This window comes from Anopheles gambiae, chromosome 3, assembly GCF_943734735.2.
Source record: "Anopheles gambiae chromosome 3, idAnoGambNW_F1_1, whole genome shotgun sequence".
Classification (NCBI taxonomy): Eukaryota; Metazoa; Arthropoda; class Insecta; order Diptera; family Culicidae; genus Anopheles; species Anopheles gambiae.
The window spans coordinates 78,984,477-79,004,947 of record NC_064602.1 but is presented as its reverse complement, the minus strand read 5'-3'; the positions used below and the strand labels follow the sequence as shown (position 1 = coordinate 79,004,947).

Genomic DNA, 20,471 nt, shown 5'->3' with positions numbered 1-20,471 from the left:
ACGACTCTGCTCTGAAGTACTGACTCTGAAGGAGTACGTGACGCGGATCGAATGTTTTTCAAGTGTTGTGCTGCTTACAGATGCACGCAGAGCCGGATTTGAAGAGTATCGGAAAAGTACCGAGGTCTTGTGCACTCATTGCAGTGGCTGTGTGTTGCCGTGTTCAATGAAATTCATTCATATGTTGTGCTCACGCTTGCTCCACTCCCAATGCCTACGTTCTGGGCAAATCCCACCAATCCTCAATGTTACACTGATGATGCTACAACCGGAAATGCGTCGTTCTTGGCAAGCTGGGGCCACCACCATCACTCGGGACAGTGTTCTTGTTGGACGTTCGAGTGATCTTCACGCCCATAAACTTCACATGTGACCGAGTTCGATGATCAGTTCGACCGAGGAAAACTCCGTTGGTCTGTTTTATTTAGTTACATGTTTTCCCCGTTCCCCTTTCGCAGAGCCCGTCTTGAGTGGGTGCGCACAATCATAAGTTGAGCGCGCGCGGGTCTGTAACGCGTTAATGAAAAGTGCACAATGTGGCAGACACTTACTCACGCGCGCGCACACACACTCTGTACAATGTGTAAGGCCAGCGGCGGCAGCAGACAGCAGCAGCAGTGCGGTTTGCAGTTTTGTTAAATGCCCTGAGTGTGCTGGACATTTAGCGAGTGGTTACATACGGCCTACGCAATGCGCACAATCAACTGCATTCTTGCGGGGCATGGTCTGGATGGACGATTGCCCGGCTGTGGCCGCTGGAAAGAAAGATTGTGCGACTGTGGCGAAATTAAGCGTCCGCCGACTGTGGCATGCAACTGTCAGCCGTTGGTGGCCATTCTTGACCGTCACGATTAAACAGGGGCAGTGTGGAGAGGGAAGTAGGCTAGCCGCACCACGTCGCTGAACGAAATGGAGATGAACGATGAGGATAAGCTGTTTAATAATGCATTAGTGCGGCAGCAGCATCCTGTGTGTGTGCGCGCGCGCGCTAAAGTGACGGTATTATGCGGTTGAAGACGCGCACCAACTTCGTCCGAACTGGTGAAGGACACCATCATAACATGCGCGGGGTATCCCCCCCAATGCGTTGGGCAATGGTGAGTGTAGCGTTGTGGTGCATTATGCATCGGTTTGTGTGTCGGTTGTAATTATATTAAATGCGTCGGCGAGCCGCCTTGTTGCGAAACGCTGCTTATGGGCATTCCTATCAGAGAGATGGGTAGAAGGTGTCTTCATGTTGGTTGGCAGGAGCGTGTGGAGAGGTGTAATTGAGTTAGGAAACATTTTTCATTTAATTTTGCAATATTTGAGCTATCAAACGAACAAAAACGACTTGTAGGTTGATCGTTTCTTAGAACTTTTCAATACTTCAGTTTCAAAATCAAATACTGATAATGAAACCTTAGGCATTAGGAAAAAGAATAAAAACGTGATTAGGGATTAGTAAAGAATGAAACACACTGGCTTAACCTACTTTACTGCTTATCTGTATAAATCAAACTTATTGTCCAATCTGAATTCATCATAAATCTGAAGATTGGAGTTTTCCATCCATCTTCGAGTCTTCATGAAATCTCTCTTTTTTGAATATTAATAACACTGATTTGAACTTCACCTTACCTTACTTGAGAGATTAATTTAATAGCCGTGTCTCGATGTACATTAATGCAGTATTGAACCCATAACGAGCGTGTTAAGAAGCCAATCGCTTATCGACTGTACTATTGGACCGTTGCAGGTTTAGAGAGAGCTAATCTCGTACACATTCATCACGTAGGACATAATTTTGATTGCATGAGTGTAAGACTCTCGTTGTGCGAATAATATTTTATGAATTTATTCTGTGTTGATTAGCATTAACGTGTTCGTAGCGCAGAAAAACATAAATGACATCACATTTATAAATTTAAGTTCGTTGAATACTCTGAGTTGTGTGCAAGCTTTAATGCATTTTCTTTAACGCTACCACTCTCGCTCGCGGCTCAACCCATCAATCACGGAAATTAGCAAATGAATGATGATCTTCGTTTAGCTTTCTGCCGTTCTTCCTTCCTGCCAACCCCGAGAAAGTTGCCTCACCAGCGTTGGAAAATTGTTTTCCTATTCTGTCTCTCTCTCGGCACACACTGGTGTTTGTGAGCACCAGCCAAGAGCACCCCACTAATTGCTGTCATTTTCGCCCGCAAATTGCAAATCATTTTGATCATTTTTGTTTTTTTGTTGTTGGTTGGTACGGGGTGGAGTGCGCTGTCTTTCGCTCGCCCTGCCCCAGGTTATGCGCTTTTCAGGCTGAACCGTAGAGGAAGGGGAGAAACGGGTGTAGTAGCCTCACTTTCGGACATATGCGCCAACGATGATGCCGAATCGCCGCTGCTCGGCGAACTTTCTTTGCGGCCCGCGCCGCATCGTCGTATGTTTATTTCAAACTTTCTCCTGTCAACATCAATTTGGCAGCGCGCGGGCTTTTGTTTCTGTGTTTTCCGATCGGTAAGGAGAGAGAGAGAAAGATCCAGCGGCCGCCCATATTTCGGCGTTGTGTGTGTATTGTAGTTATTGTTGGAGTATGCTGTGAGTTTCACCACGTGTTGCACGGCGTGTTCATCCTGTGGCTCATCAAACATATTTTCACCCCAGCGAGGAGGGGTTGTTGTGTGTGTTTATTTCCTCCCCCTCCCCCTCCTGTTGTTGATTTGCTTTCCTTCTTGCGCCCCATACACCTTCTACACGGCCACATTCCCACGGTTCCCCTTGGCGGGATGGGTTGGTCAACTTGACGCGGATGGACACCGTCGGTTCAGTTGCAGCCGCCGGGCGCCAAAGCTCTTCCCTTTAACCCGTGTCAAATGATACGACCCCGAAAATAGCGATCACTTAACATTTTGATCCATTGGGCTGGTTGGTCCGGTCGTCCGGGTTCGTTCGCGGTGGAATTTCTTTCTCCAGCAAAAGGGGAGGACCTTTAAGCAAGGGAGAATCCACTCGCTTGTGTGCTTATGATGGCGCCTGTTGGTGGCAAGGAAAAAGGGGTGGTGGGGGGGGGGGGGAGGACGTGTGTCAGCAAACAATGCCCCTCCCGCATACTTCTTCATGTTGCGTTCGCGCCTCCGTGTATCATAATCAACTGCATCGGGGTTGGATCGAGAAGGGGGTCGAGCTGGAAATGTCTTTGTCGCGCTCTCCCTTCCCTATCAATTACCTAATGCTTTATTAATTGAAAGATTAATGGTGGTGTGTTGTGGTGGGGTGTCGGGGAATGCAAACGGGGGGGGGGGGGGGAGTAGGATTGGCGTGGTTTTTGGGGGAGAAACGAGTAGTAGCGACCCATTAACGAGGGAAGGGAAGACGAATGTATTTGGAGTGGAATATTTGATGGATACATAACCACGAAGTAAACAATTGCTGAAGCTGTGTTCGGAGAGAGAGAGAGAGAGAGAGAGAGAGAGAGAGAGAGAGAGAGAGAGAGAGAGAGAGAGAGAGAGAGAGAGAGAGAGAGAGAGAGAAAGAGAGAGTGAGGAAGAAGCGGGGGACCATTATTCTCGTTCTGTGGCATTTTTGTGAGCAATGTTCGAACCATTAGTTTCTATTGACGCTGCCTAACACACACATATACACGGTGTACGGATTGTTTAGAACAAGTAAAAGGAAGGGGAGAGGTTTTTGTACAAGTTTGTTTATGCTTCACGCGCTTTAAGTAACGTTGTAGTTGGGTGAAACATGTTGTACTCCCCTTTGGAAAACTGTTAAAACAAAGCAGCGGAAAGTGAAACAAAATGTTTGGTATTGTTGGCGATACGCCGCGTGTTCGCTTAAAAACGTACAGCAGGCATGCATTAGTAATTTAGTTTCGACTGTTAAGTGTAATGAAATCGAGCAGCAAAACTGTATGCAACGACAGTCTGAAGGGGAAATATAAGATTCATTTTACTTCGGTTTGCAATACCAATAATTTGCCCTTATTCCTTTTGCTGAAATTATACACATTCAGCTGGGCTCAGATGGGCTTATCCTAAGGTGTATGTATTTAGGAGGCTGATTTTTATCGCTTCTGATTCTGAATGAAGCTGTTTGTTGTGTTCATTAGGCTACTATCAGAAAGCCTGTTTGAGCAAAAGTTTTGACCCATCCTGTCAAAAAGTGACGTTCATTTTTTGTTATAAAAAACAGTCTACATACACTTTGATTCTAGATTGCACTACCTGATCCCTTTAGTGCACCTTGGTATAAATGAAAACACAAGCTTGTGTTGACATGTTTTCGAGCAGGTACTCGAATCTAATTCTGGGGTCATTTCCGTTTTAAGTTAAGAAATTTCAGCCTGTCAGCTATTTGCATTGTATAGCAGTTTTCGAGCAGCTATCTAAGTGGGTATAATATGAATTTAAAAGGCTGATTTTTATCGCTTCTGCATCTGAATGAAGATTTTAAGAATGTTTTGAGTATTCGTCAAGCCTCCAGAAAGCTTGTTTGAGCAAAAGTTTTCACTCGTTCTGTTAAAAAGTGATATTCAAATTTGGTTTTAAAAAACATAATATGAGACCACCTGGACTACATACACTTTGATTCTAGATTCCACCATCTGATCTCTTTAACACTAGAACCGCCGGACTTTTCAACCTTACTAAAACCGCCATATGGGACAATTTTGTCCCATTCGTTATGTGTACATATTTAGACATGTTTATTATTTCCTAAGGGTTTCATGTGGTAAAATAATTAATAAACTCCATAATTAGGTATAATAAATCTTTTAAAGACGACGAACCAGTGCTACTAATAAAATTGTGCTAGAGTGTACGGTAGAATGCTTTTATGGACTAGCCGATTGAATATAGCGAAAACATAAGCACGTAGTAAGCAAAAGTAAAAGCACGTATGTAGTTAAATACTTTCGCGCACTTTTATTGTTCTATTCGTATTGACATGCCTGGTCACAAAATGCGTACACGCCAGTGCTGCCAGACTTGCAGAAGCACACCCCTCACTCGTTGACAGCAGGGATGCCAACCATCACAGTTAAATTTGCTTATGGGACAAAAATGTCCCATATGGCGGTTCTAGGATAAAAATGATTTTTTTAAAGAACCATATGGAATACAATTATTTTTATTAGCGCATTCGAAAGATCGTTCAAAATAAATAAAAGTCAGAAAATTTCAATGGTTTGTCACGACGGCAAGCGGAATAACACACCTTTTTCGAGTGCGATGGGACAAAAAAGTCCCATCGGCGGTTTTAGTGTTAATGAACCTTGGGGTAAATGTAAACAACACCGTGTTTTCGATCAGGTACTCGAATCTAATTCTAGCTTTGAGGCTAGAATAATCAAGACTGAATATCGCAGGCTAGTTTTGTGTGTGGTTTTTTATGGAGTGGTGACATGATTTCAGCCGCCAACTATCAAACTCCATATAAAAAAAAGCTGGCTAGTATCGCGAAAGGCCCCAATACTTGTTAATGTGGCAACTGTTTTAATACTTGTTTGTTTTATTTTATAACACTTTAACACAGACCTTTGCCAAAAGTTTCGATATCTTCTTTTTTTTAACTTCAAAGGCATTGAGCTTTTTCTTTGATTAATTTTTTTGCAATAGTTTGCTGTACAACTTTTCAACTTTGTTTTTTGGTAGGTTTTTTATGTTTATACTGTTTATCATTTCTATGTCCACTCGCTGTTATCAGGCATATACCAATAGTTGCATATCTATTGGCGCTTAAAGATCAATGAGATGTTACCTTCCACCAAATCCTACACTTTACTCTTTTTTCTCAATTTTCCATTGTTGAAAATGGTGATTGGTTTGTTTTTCTATGTAATTATAGAGACTTTAAGTCTTTTGCGTTCCATTTCTCCCTGAGTGACTGCTGTCGTCTAAAGCATTTATTTTAATTTTACTCAAGCCAGCTTCCCAAAGTTATTTAATTCAATTTATAGATAAGCCTAATGCCAGCAAAACTATATACTTTTACTTTTCCATCTACGCATTTTATTGATTATTATTTTTATCTTTCTCTCCCTCTCGTTACAGGTAAGGGCAAACGGAAAAGCACTTTTCGATGCGTCGCGCGAGAAAGGAGCCTATGTGCAATTAAGGTCGTATTTTAAAGCAACATTTCACCCGGCGCTGGGTCAGTCAATTTGTTTGGCCGAGGGTTTGACTGACTGACGGCAAGATTTAAATTATTGTCGAAAATCACTTGCCAAGAGGAGCACTGTTCGGTGGCAAGGCTTTTTCTTTTACTTACCTTTTCCGCTCATTATTTCGGACGCGGGATTTTGATACAAGCTCGCCACTAATCACCATTTTAAGCACGGGGCTTTTTCGGGGTCAGTTCGTTTAGAAATCGCGTGGTGGTTGCGGCACGGGAAAATTCAAACGCCGATACTAACGGATAACAAAACGTGGCTGCAAAGAAAAGAAAACACAAAAACACATACTACCAAAAATGCTAGTCAGACTGTGCGGCGCAAGCCCAAAATAATGTAACGTGCAGCTGATTGCAGCCTGAACGGAAGCGATTACGAACGCGCGGGCCCCCTCCCGGATTACACCTCAGCGCCATCAGTTGTGATGCGCTTGTTTGGTGGTGTGCCCTCCATCAAGCTAACGGGGCCCCGGCTAACGGCTTTCGTACTGCACGGGTACTGGTTATCCGATATCGGCTGGTGCGGTGATCGCTTTGTGCCGTGTGCCTGGTTTTTTTACGCGCTTGTTTTCCCCCCCGAGCCCGGAAGTGGGTGACAATTAGTCAAAAATAGACAGCACCTGACATCCGATTACAGCTGCATAATGTTGTGTGCACCGGAACTGATGTTGGTAAAGGTGGGAAACAGAAAAAAAAAAAACATTCGCGTAGAAGGTGCTAGAAGGCGAAAAACGAAACAACGCGTTTCGCGCTCTCTTCGCGCTTGTACCGTTTTTATGGGGTTTCGAAAATCTGGCAAACTACCTGTTGCATCCAGTGTGTGCTTAATGGCCACCTTGATACACGCTGGAAAAGAAGCAACAGCATATAAAACGGCCTGCGAACCGTTGTGTGACTCTATTTTTATGACCAAACCACTCGCCACATTAGTACGTCCACACGTTTCCTTCCTCCCAAAACGCAATGGTACTGTGTGTGTGACGGAAAGGGGAAAATCCTCTACCTCTCCCCCAGCTCAGCATATGTGATGTGTGCAAATGTGACACCGAGATGGCTCACACAGACGGCCGGGAACGCCGGGGAGACGGTAATTTTTCGTCATTCGCCAAACAATAGACTTGCGCCGCGACAAGCGACGAACTGTCTGTCCAGCTCGTTGTGTGGGTAGATTGGCAGTCCGCTGGAGGCAGCGTCCGGTTTTGCCTTCGCTGGACGCTATTCCGGTAGTGCGGATAGTACTGCGCTAGTAGTGTGCCATATACTGTGTGTGTATATGGGGGATGGAGCGCTAGTAGACGAGTGCGGGTGGTAAAATATGCGATTTGCCACACGCTTATGCAATTAATTTACATACACGCTGCTGGTGGATGACAAAGCAGCAATCCCTTCACCTCCACCTCCGCGGCTGACGACCGCGGTGGCGCAATGTGATTCTGCCGCCATTCACTTGATGCGATTGGTGTGTTGTTGGTGTTGTTGCTTTTCGCGCTCTCATCGGCTCAGCGCGAAAGGCAGGTTTTGCGGAAGTGTTTGGTTGGTTGGTGTGTGCCCGTTAGAAAAGTGTGCTCAGAGACATATACGCTCCACTCATCACTCGGGAGGAGGAGGAGGATGAGGAGGTGAATCAAATGCACGTCACTCAACACACGAGCTTCAGCTCTACGCCTCAAATGGTTACATTAGTGAGGTATGTGACAAGCGGAGAATAAATTCTATGTTAAGTGTCGTGGTTGCTTCTGGAATGGAGCAGCATGGGGCGAGGAATGTCTAGGAAATGGAGTGTGAGGGAGGAGAATGGACTTCAAGGACTTTGCCAGGGTAATTAAATCGGAATTAGTAAAAGCAGAGCAGTTTTTTTACCAAAGAACAACGTAGGGAGTTTTAAAACATGTATTCAAATGCCACAGGAAGACTCCAATTCCTTGTATATTGCTTTTGAAAAGTTCAACTTCAAAATGAAGATATTACTATAGAATCAGATATCAGAGTAAGATAGAGTTCTACATTGTTACAATTCAATTGTTCATCTATTTCATTTTAGAATGTCAAGTCTTCCAACGATAACCTAAAGAGGGGGCAAGGCTCAATCCCGTGGGAATGTTTTTACTACCTTTGCCGGTTCCTTTGGAATGCATTTAGCCTCACCTAGTTCTGCTGCCGCCTGGTCGATTGTGCGCATATAGTACCTTTTTGCGTTTGCGTTTTTAGCTCCATTGAGGATCGTCCAACGGATAGTGCTCCTTCCCCAGCAATAATATTTACATCAAGCCCCGCCGCTCGCTCCCTCCAAAGACTGGCCACTAATTGAAGGTTGTGCTTTATGATTGGTCAATTTGTTTGTGCAATAGTGGGAATATATTCACCAACGGCACAACTTGGAACTTGGAGATGGATGGGTTCAGGCTTCGATAGAGATCAAACTAAAAGAACCATAATTTACACGAGCGGGCGGAAACAGCGCCGGTTATCTTGCTTGCATCATGTAAAATCTATTTTCTGATTCCGTCCACGGTTCTACCACCGCGGAGGACTGTGGTACACTTTTGCAATGAGAACAAATATCACTTTACTACCCATTTTCCAGCCGGTTGACGCCGGCGTACCTTGGGGAAAGATGATGATGGTGGTTTTTGTTTTAAAATATTGTAGAATAAACCCTGCGCCATGGTGGCGCTCTTTCTTTCCACCGCGTGCTTTGTGGTTTTACTGTGGCTCGTAATGAAATGACATTGGCGGTGAGGGCCCTAGTGTGTAGAGTACAGCTGTGGTTAGAACTGTACATGTTGCCCTTCTCACAGGTGCAGTGCCCAACGGGCGGTTTGCTCTCGGGTAAAGCCGCAACTAAAACGCCGAGGTAAAACATTTTCTAGCTCGAACGATATTGCACCATCCACCATCAACCCATCATTTTCGCTGATGCACAATTTGCTCTCACTGTTTTATTGCACTACGCAAATTATCGAGCGCTGGGAAAATAATTGAAAAGCAGTTTGTGTTTTTTTTGCCTCCTTCTCAAACAATCCTGAATGAATTGCTGCTGCGCGTCGTCGAGGAAGATGATGCATTGCACCGGAGAATATGATTGAATTTATTGCGTCGTGTGTTTTTTCACGTCCCCTCTTTTTTATTTATAGCCGGTCGACGGAGAGATAGAGGGTGTAAGCGATCAGCGCGCCCGGAACATGCATCGACAAGCGATGCAATAATTCATGAAATTACAGTCAATGGTTAATAAGACAAAGCGAGCGAAGCGGTACGAGTGGGAATGGAACGGGATGGAAGGGGTGTATGCGCTCTCGCTGTGTGTGCATGTGTGTGCATTGCCGTAAAGAATGCAGTAATCTTATTAAAATGTTTACTTAAACAGTCATCATTGACATGAACGCGAGCGCGCTCGGTACGTCAACGCCAGGCAAGCCGTTGGGCAATGGGCCTTGGTGGAATGCTGTACTCCTCCAATGTGTACGGCATTGCATTTGTGTGCTCTGGGGCTTTGGCAGGAGCCAGTCAGCCACCGGGCGGCAATTCCGAGAGGGTTGGGAACGTCTATGCATATATTTCAAACTACGTATGGTACACGAGAGCGCGGGGCTTAGGGAGCGGGATGTCGGTAGAACCTATCGATGTCGACGTGTGTCTGTGATGACTCTTTTCCGGGATGGAATGTGCGTTTTTGCGTTTCAAAGGAGGAGATGACATGCCGAAAGGGAGGCAAGCAGAAGGTTCGTCTAGTGTTTGTTTTTATTTCATTTTCACTCAGCAGTTCTGTCACGTTGCAGAACGCATAAATTGCACACCCGAGGCAGCTGCAGCGATAGTGCATGGTATATTGGACATTTAATCGTTGGGAATACTTTTGCTGGAGCTGGAAGATTTGCAAAGCAGGGTTATTCTTTGTTGTCTAGAATTTGTTGGGACCGTTCAGAAATTCGTGGAAGGCGGGTTTTGTACCTTACTCTCTTCAAATTTTCAAATATTCTAGATTTTAGACGTCATGGAGCCATAGATCTTTCAATTACAGGATCTATTGGATTGGATCTGATTGGTTCAGAGGAGGATAATTGGGTCAGATGGCAAATCCTTGGAATATTCAGAAATACACGAAATTCCCATTTCCCAACATCTCTTCACAGTTTGCAAATAACTAACACTACATACTTTAGGCTCTCATAGTCTTCAAGATCTATGCAATTATTTTGAGGATCTAATGGTTCTGATGAATTCCGACCAGGTTGGAAAGGTTCTAGGTGATGATCGATACATCCACGTTTGCTAAATTTACGTTGAAATCAGATCCAGGCACTGATCTATGTTACAGTATCTATTCGTTTGGATCTGATTGGTTCAGAGGGCGATCGTTGGGAATATTCGAAAATTCATGAAATTCCAATTTTATATCTCCCAGTGTGCAAATATCTTACACTGCATACTTTAGGCCCTTATAGTCTTCAAGATCTATGCATTTATTTTGAGGACTGATCCAGGAATTCAGAAGAACTGAGATCAATGGAATATATTGTCTTGGTGTCGATCTATTCTATTGAATGGAACGAAACATCCTGTAAAAATTTCAATATAATGTACATCTCTATTTTCCCTAAACTGTGCACATCAAATTCTACATTATGCACTACACGTACCGTCTTCAGTTCAGCTGTTTGTGAAGAGAAAGTAAGTAAAAAGGCAAGCCACACGCGGCACAGGTGCCTTAGATTTTATCCGTGGCACTTAGGCAAATTGTTAAACTTAGCCTCGGTGCGAAATGCAATCTGGGGGTACGATCTGGAAAGCAACGGGTAGAAATAATTGGTTTTTCTTCTAGTTTCCTATTTCTCCTCGCTGGGATCGCGGTGCTGCACCATCTTTGGGAGAGGAGGGTTCGGAAACATTCGGTTAAAGCTTAGAGAAAGTAGCCACAAAAGGTGATTTAAACAATTGTGTACCTCCCCCAACTTCCATGCCCCAAAACCTCACCTTTTTCCAGTTTTACACCCCTCGTTCGGGTATTGAAAATGAGTGAGAAAAAAAGGAAGCGCTCGTACACAGTCATACAATTCCAACCGATCTGTAACAAAACCTTACTGGAAAGCCGCTGGACTGTGTGGCATTGGTCGTGAACGAAATTCGGTTGCGGTTGAGCAGCTTATGTTTGCCCCCGATTTTCCTCCACTTCACGGTACGCTGTTAGATCTCGCTGGCTACTGTTTGTTGGTTTACAAGGGGCGCGCGCTTGCTTGCGTTTCCGTTGGTAATGAGGGTTTTTTTTTGTTCACAGTGATTTGTTTTGTTTTCCAACAAATAAGTTCCAGGCAGATGGGTGTTGGTTGGTTTAAAATATGCATGCTTCAATTGTGAACACAGTTTTGAAGGGTCTTTTAGCAGTAAATCTCTCCCGCGGTAAGGCGAGCGACGACGACCTCCCTTGACGTTGGGGCCATAAAAGTCCAGAACACAAACCTCCATCAATTCGTAATGATATCGTCTTACACATTCTCTCGTAATCGTTTCGGACACCTCCTGTCTCCTGTCTTGCCGTGTTTCAGCACTCAAAACGCTCCCATTGTGTGAAGGTACTCTGCGTTGTTGGGCAATCATAATTCTCTCTCAACAGTTTTACCCTCCTGGTGCATTCTTTGGAGGCAAAGGGAGGACTCCACCAGCTGCTACGGTGGTGGAGTGAAAGCGAACACCGGCAACAGTAGGAGGAGTAAAAGGGAGAAAGGGCCTAGAAAATAGGTGCTAACGAGGGCCGGAGATGAAGCTAATTAATTTTCCGCGTTAATCGGCATCGTCGCCACGTGTCGCCAGGTTCGCGCTGTGGGGACCCGTGTCCCGTACCCGTAACATTAGCTGCAAGTCATCGAATTTCCGGCGGCGTAGATTTGGAGCACAATTGCTGCTGCTGTCACGGTGTCGTCGGTACACAGTGCGCTCCCTGTGGAGTAGGCGATACCCCCGGCCCGGCCCTGCCATTGCCATCTAACGCCTTTTGTGGCGGAGCCCATTATGGACGCACGGGCCATAATTGTGGTTTATTACTCGCGGGTTCACATTATCCACTAGCGATACGGCGAAAGTTATGTGGCCAGAGTTCGCTTTCATTGTCACGCGGTTGAGCAAAAGTGAGGGGGGGAAAGCGAGAGCTCACTTCCCCCAAGAGTTTTCACATTCGGTTGCATTTTGGGAGCTTCCGCTAGAATGTGCACCGGTGGAGCAATCAATGAATTTCGCATCGGAAATTAGCGTTTGCGTTAACACTTCGGTGGCGTAATTGGAGCTCTTTGACGCCGGACGCCGTGTTTCTCTTTTGTTTCTGGGCTTTAAACTCACTTATCGAGGTCGCTCTCGTTCGGTACGGATCGGTTTACGAGGTGGAAAAGAGCTGTTTATCGCAGGCATAAAAAGAAAGGAAAGCAACGAACAATTGACCTAAATTTTGCAGTGTCCTAAAAATTGTGATAAAATAGTGTTACTGTTGCAAACGTTTGCTTTATGGGAATTTATTCGGTGGTGTGTTAAATCAGTCTTTAAAAGTATTTTTGCAGATGAGAGCTTAAAGATGAGATTTCAAGTATTATTATTTAAAAGTCATGTTTTAGTCAATTATAAGTCAAAAGTTTTAGTTCCACCAAGACTGATACATTTCCTACCTCTAATTTGCGTGTCTCAAGTGTAATCGGTAAACACAGGAATGTTTCCACCACTCTAGCCAAAAGCAACGATAACCACCAACTCTCTGCATGGATTCATTTAGAACGATAACATGATTAGCATTTATCATTTTCATTTATGTCGCCCGCACGCCATAGATCGCTCGTTTTGAAGCCGTTGAAGTAATGCACCCTTGGCTGGTTAATATGCCACGATGATAGAACGCCAACCCTCACTCCCGTGTTCCTAATGTGAGCTGTCCAACGGAGCTTGAGCAAATATTGACCCTTTTCCAGGCTCATGCTCCAACGGACTTTCGCCTTTGCCAGGGGTACAAAAGCAAACAGAGAGTGTAAAAGTGCACCAAGCCGCCGCCTCATGTCCAAACCGGGGACACAGCGCCACACAGCGTGCAAAGGATAACAATCCGTGTCTGAAAGGCGCCAACCAACAAAACCCGCAACCCATAACCAACCGATGCGAACCCACACTTTCGTGTGCTTTCGGTGGTGTGTGGGTCAAGCGTGGCAACATATCCTCTCCAGGTCCTCATCGCACCGCTTTCGACCATCAATCGAGATGATGGACCCCGATGGACCGTGAGGGTGCTGGAGTGTTTTACCCGAGTAAACAAACATAACCTTACTTTTGAGTGGTCCGTTCTTACGGAGCGTCCTCGGTTTGACGCGGGTTGGGTTGTGTTGTTGTTGTTTTTTCTTCCATTTTGCACCCTCGGTTTTGGTCCTTCGAACCGGAGACGTATTTTGTTTCAGATTAAGCCATTAGCATTTTGAGAGCTTGTTAGGGTTTTTGTAGACTTAATATTAAAGTTGATTATTTTTTCATCAAGTACAGCCGGCTTTTGGCTTGGAGTCTACGTAGATTTTTTTTTCTACGTAGAAGCTCAGAATTAAGGTTTTTGGAAATTGGAGAATGTTACAGCTGTCGTACATACGGACTATTGACATCTTTACTTTATCTGTATACATTGTAAACGTTATTGCTTGTCTCAAGAGTAGTCATTCTAGCAATGGCCGAATGTTCTACTCAGAGAGTTGCTCACAGAAGACTCCAGCATATCATTATTACAGAAGGCAAAAGCAATCACACAGAGAGCCTTTTTTCTTCCATCCTTTTCAATTGCAATGCAGATTTCTGTGGCTAAATTGCTCAAGTACCCTGCACAGCAGTATCTACTTCAATCTAGCCCTGTTTGCAATATTATTTCATAGCCATTCCAAAATAATGATTCCGTCGGCCACCGCGCGCAACACAAACACCGGCCACACGGAGAAGTTCATTGACTTTTCCCTAGCTGACGGGGACGGGGAGATGTTTCATTCCCCCAAAAAAAAGCTTGTTACTTTATCTGTTGTATCTCTTGACATAAAAAGGATCAGGCCGGGAATGCCTGACTGCGAAAACAGAAGCAAGCAAGTGGCGATCCTCTTTCGATGGCGGAGAGTGTAGTGTTATACGGGGTACGGGATACGAAGGCTAAAGGAAAACGAAAATATATTTTTTTTCTCTCCTCCGTGTCGTTGCTGTAACTTTCGACCGTTGAACAGGTTTTTCGGTTGTTGTTTTTTTCTGGTGTGGCGCTCGGACGAGACACATTCCAGTTGTGTGGACGAAAGTGTGGAATGTTTGGACGATGAGACTTTCGTTCGTGCAGCGGGATCATCAGCAGCGGGCATTCTCCCTTTCTACGGAATGATGAAATCTTCATCGAGTGTGTGCGGACGATTGTTGAACGATCACGAAGCACACAGCGTGGGACGTGCCCGATCTAAAAGCAGCCTGTAGGCGCTCTCTGTGACACGCATTACGTGAGTTGATTAAAATTATCTAATCCCCTTCAAACCAAAAAAACAAACGCAAGGGGAGGAAGTTTGATGTTTTCTGGATGGATTGATTTTATCACATTTTTGTGGTGGAATGTTTTGGCCACGTACCCCCCGGTGCATGCTGGGGAATACACCTTCCAGGAAATTCTCCCTCAAAGTCCAACGACGCGTCACTTCCGCTGGAATTCGGTCGGAAGATTACGACCAGCCGAAATACCTTTCCCATTCCGGGGGTTTTGGTGTTTTGGTTCCAGTTTCGCCTTTGTTCCTCCTTCCCGGGCGCAGAGAAGCGGGCAAAACAACAAACACGACAGGACAGGAAGGCTCACCTCGAGCGCGCTCGCGCTCATCGCGTGCTGCTGGTAGTTATGCTGGCGAGCGTGCGAGTCTTTATGTTTCTAATTATGCGCCGGTTTTGCGCCCGGTGTGTGGCGCGAGAAAAGCAACGCTTTAAGCGACAATAATGAGTCTCCTGGGGGGTAAGGGAGCGGAGCGCAGCACCAAAGAGTGGTTTGTGTGGCTTTAGCGCAGCACTGCTGGTTATGCTTCTGCTCTTTGCTCATTAAACAACTTTCTGTGGGTGGGCGAATGGTGTGACGAGTGCGAGAGAGCGCCTTCAATTATGCAAATCATCACCATCATCACCCCGTGGTCGTTGATGTGAGTGTTGCTTGTAGCGGAGCCCCCGGACTTGTTGAAATCTAGAGCCGGACCGCGATACAGAATGCGGAAGAAGATGTTCCTCGTGTCGTCCAGCTGGGGGAGATGACCTCGTCGTGATGGGGACGACCTCCAGCAGTAGCAGCAGTAGCACCCGGTGACTGACGACCGGTGAACCGATTCCGGTGCTGGCAATCAGTTTCCCATCTTCTACCGGCCCAATGTTCTTCCCTCCCCTGCAAGTGAGTGGGAGATCGACGATTCTAGAGCCCGAATGGTCGGGTCGGAAAGCAGGACGACATTCCATCTCGTCGTGTTTCTGAATGCATCAGCTCATCATCGCGGACTAGATTATCCTCACCGTAATCATCGGTGGATGGTGGACGGTTTAGTCGAGGAAACAACACCATCAGCATAAACTCACACACAGAGTCACAGAAACTGTTCTGCTGTCGTCACAGAACCGATGCGTGAACCGTTCCGATCCGATCTCCGGAACTGGAATGACCGGTTTCCGTGTGTCAAGGCTACTGTTGTGTGTGTGTAGATTCCTCAACGCCGTCGTTCGTTCGGTGTGATGGGTTTCCTTATGCCGATTAGATAACACTTCCTCCTCCCCGCTTCTCAAAACGTTACAAACCCCTCAGTGTCTGTCCTGCCGTGACTGTCCTTCAGTTTCAAAGTATTTGCATTCCGGAAGGGCCTGGGCACTCCTCTCCGACAAATGATACGCGTCGAGTGTGTGTGTATATATGGGAAAGTTTGTTTACCGCTTATGGATATGTGTGCAGTTCTGTTTGCATTGATAATGAGCGGTAGTGGTGGTGTGCTGCGCGTCTTTATCGAGGTGCCAATGATTCAATTAGCATTTTAATGCACTCCACCCGTCCGAGGTATGTGTAATGGGGCAACTCCCCGAAACTGAACGCCGCGATTGGGCGATCAATTGACGGGTGGTGTCATCTAGCCGAATGTAGGGGATACCTTTGCTTAAGGTATGCGAGAGAGCCCTCGCCCAACTCCATGCGTTGGTAAACTAAACGTTTGGAGAGGAGGAAGCTACATGCGAGGTAGGGCAGCAACGAAATGCCTAGGCGTGTATAGTACCTAGAGAGCGGGGGCAAAGTGTCTATGAGAAGCTATAAATTAATTAATAACCGTTCGCATTCCAACGTGTGTGCACGGACCATGTGGAATAGGGAATAGAGAGAGAGCATAGTGTCTGCCCATAGTAGTTCTTCAAACAGTTTTTTAACTGAAAAGTGGTGTTTCTCGGAATACTCGGAATTTTCTCTTAAACGGGCGACGACTACTCCCAGAAACTGAAGGATTGTTGAATTGATATACATTTAGGTTGCTCCACTTCGTAATGAAAGATGCAATGGCAAATTAAAACAGCTTTTGAAACAAATGACGCTAATATGACATTTCGGTGTTTTGCTTACAGGCTTTCACAACCTTGGTTAGGTTGTCTCCCAAAAAATTTTGGTTGCTCCCAATATGTTTTTTGTGTGCGTTCCCACGATTTTTTTTTCTTAAATCTGAACCAATAGATTGTATTGATGTCCAATCGGACGATACCAATAAATCGTTGAAACGAACCAAAAATCTAAGGGATACAATGAATAAACCTTGAGACGAGCTCAAAAATTTATAAGAACGAACCAATTAATAGTGGGAAATCCTGCAATATCTGGCAGATCGTTATTAATATATCGTAAAATAATTAATTTACTTCCAAAAGAAAGTAAACCCATAATTCCTGCATATTTTGGTGTTACAATGAAATTATCATCATGTCCGTGGATGTGCAAGTTGTCCTGATGTCTTGGATGTCTTAGATTGTTTGACCATAGTAGGCTGACAATGCAGAGCAGCTATTCCAGTTGCTCAAAATCTAAAACCTAAAAGTCTAACATGATTGTATGAAAAGTCGTGCTTTCCCTTTTTGTGGCTAATTTGGGGAAATTCCTTGTTCCGATAAACACATTATTATTTTGATCAAAATAATCTGCAAGAAAACATGTTGGATGTTCACATAGAATCTGGCATTTTGCCAGAGAACATACAACAGTTTTCACATAAAAAGACTAGCACAAAACTTATCAGCACGTCGGAGTTTATCGCCATCATCATCATCCTGACAAATTTAGGTCGAATCTTGCCGCTTACCCCTACATAGTGCCTGCCTAACTCTTGCGTTGCTCCCTTGCATTAAGCTCATCTTCTAATGCGCGCGAAGCACATAAGTAAGCTTATTACGTGTGCTTGTTGCAGAACGAATAGATCCGCTCAGCAGCAGGCGACGGATTCAGCTCCAAGTAGCCTGGGGAGAAACAGACAAAAAAATACACATTGGCGCGTCCTCGGCAGCCCGACGGCAGGATTAATACCTCTTTTCCTCAGAAAACATCTCCAGCAGGACACACGCACAAGAAGAAATCCCAACCGCGCCCCGTGACGTGGAAATGTGTGTGTGTGTGTTCCATTTGCTGGCACTGCCTGTTGCGAAGCATAAAGGGCGGCAATGGAGCGATAACGCCTCGAGCCCAGACCGCAAGCAACAGCCGTCGTGCACGAAATCTCCCTGTGTCAATCGAAAGAAAAAGCATCGAAAACAGCACAAGCCACAGGAAATGGGCCATACCATACCATGTTCCGGACCGGGAGAGAGGAAGGATAATGAAGAATTCTCTCCAGCCAATTCGGGGACACGATTTTTATGGGAAAAGTGCCGACTAGAGCGCCATCACGAAAAAACTCGGGAAATGAAATGGAAGTAGAGAGAGAGAGAGAGAGGTGGTGGTGATGTGTGCGACAGGTTGGAGATGAAAATCGGAGAAAAACTGACTGTCTCTGAGGTGCGGGGGCAGTCAGACTTTTGCCGGTCATCGTTCAGTGGTAGACATTTTCCTGGAACAAAAAAAAAGGAGACTCAATCTCGGTTTCAAAGCAAGTAAAAGAAGTGTACAAATTGGGCAAGCGAAATGAAAAGCTTGCACACACACACACACCACTACCACATTTCTTTTGATGTTCGGTTTTCCGCCCTCTCTCGGGCAAAATCCGTTCCGCGTTTTTTCGCGTGCAATTCAAACTTCATTTTCCGTTTACCCGGTTTTTTCGCTGTCTTTTTTTCTCGACTCCACGGAAAATAACCGAAAACGACTGTCAGGAAAAAGCTACTTTCTATCTCTCTCTTTCTCTCTTCATCCGTCCCTCTCCTTTTTGTCGTGGAGCTTGGAAAACGCCTTTGTATTTTTATGTGTGTGTGTGTGTGTGCGTGTGCGTGTGGTGGGAAACTGATTCCAGCGTCCAGAGCGTCGGCGTCCTAAAACACCGGGCCCCTTCGCCTGTTGGTGCCACTCCAGGCTCTTTCCCTCACACAAACACACACATACAGGTCGGGCGCGGTACCGTTTCACCCGACTGTAATCCTGTTCATGTTCCACCCGAATGTTCCTTTCCTCCATCCCCCTTTTGTCGGTGGCCGGATTTAGAGCCGTTAACAAGGGGGGACACAGATGGCACAAGGGGGTGAGAAAAAGGGGTTTGGTTGGTGTCTCACAACGACCAAAGTGGGAAATCCTCGGTGTGGCACTGTTGCTAGGCACTACTACCACAGTCGCACACACTCACACACACACACAGTCACATCCCACATCAGTGGGAGTTGTTTGGGAAGGGCGTGATATGCGCGCGCCCTGCAAACTGGGATACGGCCCCGGTAAAAGGATGCGGGCCGATCAATACTAATGTGCATCTACACAGGCGCGCGTGTGCACGCTGGTGAGTGCCCGGTGTGTCTATTTGGGCGCGCACACAGACCCGGCAAACGCTGCGAAGGGGGATGAATTTTCCAACCCCAGTTGTGTTGGTGTGTGAGTGCGATTTTGCTGCTTGATGGTAATGTGTGTCGCCCTGATAAGCCCAGGTGTTGTTGGTATACGTGCCAACAATCGCGGGAGGAAAATGAGTTCTCTCTTTCGCTCACTCTCTCTCTCTCGGAGCTGCATGTGTTGGTGTGGCATTCGAGCGCGGTAAAACAAGGATATCCTTCTGGCTGTGTGTGTGTGTGTGTGTGTGTGAGTGGTACAACTTTTTTTTTTCTCTCTTTCCTCTGAGTGCCACCGACCCAATGGAAAGAGGGAGAAGAAAATAGGACGCGCTTTCCAGCACGTTGAAATTCTGCACATGGCGCCCGCAGCTCTTTATGTCGGCGTGGAGGGAAAAATAACCGGCCACGCCAAACAATTTTATTTCCACACTCCTATACACCCCCCCCCCCTGTATGCCTTTCATTTCCCATGTGGGAAGCATTTTCCAAGCGTGTTATTGCAGGCGTATTTTTATTCTTTTTCTATCGTGAGTATGCAATTAGCGGCGTTCACTGCCAGCGTTTCATCTTGCAGATGTGGTCGGATGGTGGGGGGTGGAACACTTTAACATACTTTCAAGCGTAAACTGATTTCTTCCATTAAATTACCGACGATAAGGACGAAACGCTGTGCAATGCCGACTGGAAAGTCCTCCGGTCAAAGGACGCGCGCTCGTGCCAATTTGCAGCAAAAGGCGCGACGCTTTTTCCAGCGTGTCTGCCCCCGGGTGCCAACACACACAGACACATACACATTGCCCACAGAAAGCGAACCGTTGAAGGATAAAATTAGATTTCATGGGGCGGCTAAACGAGCCGTAGCCGGCTTCCAGCTTGCCTTATTGTGGGATTGGTGGCGTCACAGCACAGGAGGGAAGGGGAATGCTGGCTCCAACAAAAGAGCTCCCCCAGCTCAGGATACGCCACGAGATGTGGAGGGCATTGTCGGGAGTCGCTTCTTGTGGTCTCCAGCCCATACCCATACCCAACCTTTTCACGTTCCTCGTCGACGGAGGACGCTGTTCGCGTTTGCGCGCGCAACGAACCAGGCGGCCGACACCCCTTTAGCAGGCGTAGGGGGAGTGTAAGGCCCGGTATGGGGACGGTGGGGCAGTGTCTGGATAGGGGGAAAAAACAGCTCCTGCAACTGTGTTAGTGTGACAACAGGACGCGCTTACCCGGTGGAACTTTGATTTGCTGAGGCGGCGCTGGTCGCGGTCCACAGATTGCTGATCCTTTCTTTTCTGCTTTGCCGAACAATGGAGAGCTTTTTGGGCGTCTCTCTTTCACTT

The 20,471-nt window shown here is 46.0% G+C and overlaps 2 protein-coding genes across 7 annotated transcripts in view; both read left to right on the top strand.

Annotated features, from left to right (window-relative positions):
- LOC1270605 (disco-interacting protein 2) overlaps positions 1-20,471 on the top strand; it is a 199,555-nt gene that overhangs the window by 24,493 nt on the left and 154,591 nt on the right. The window lies entirely within an intron of this gene.
- Positions 1-20,471, top strand: part of LOC1270603 (failed axon connections) — a 52,120-nt gene that overhangs the window by 26,961 nt on the left and 4,688 nt on the right. The gene's annotated exons all lie outside the window — the stretch shown is intronic.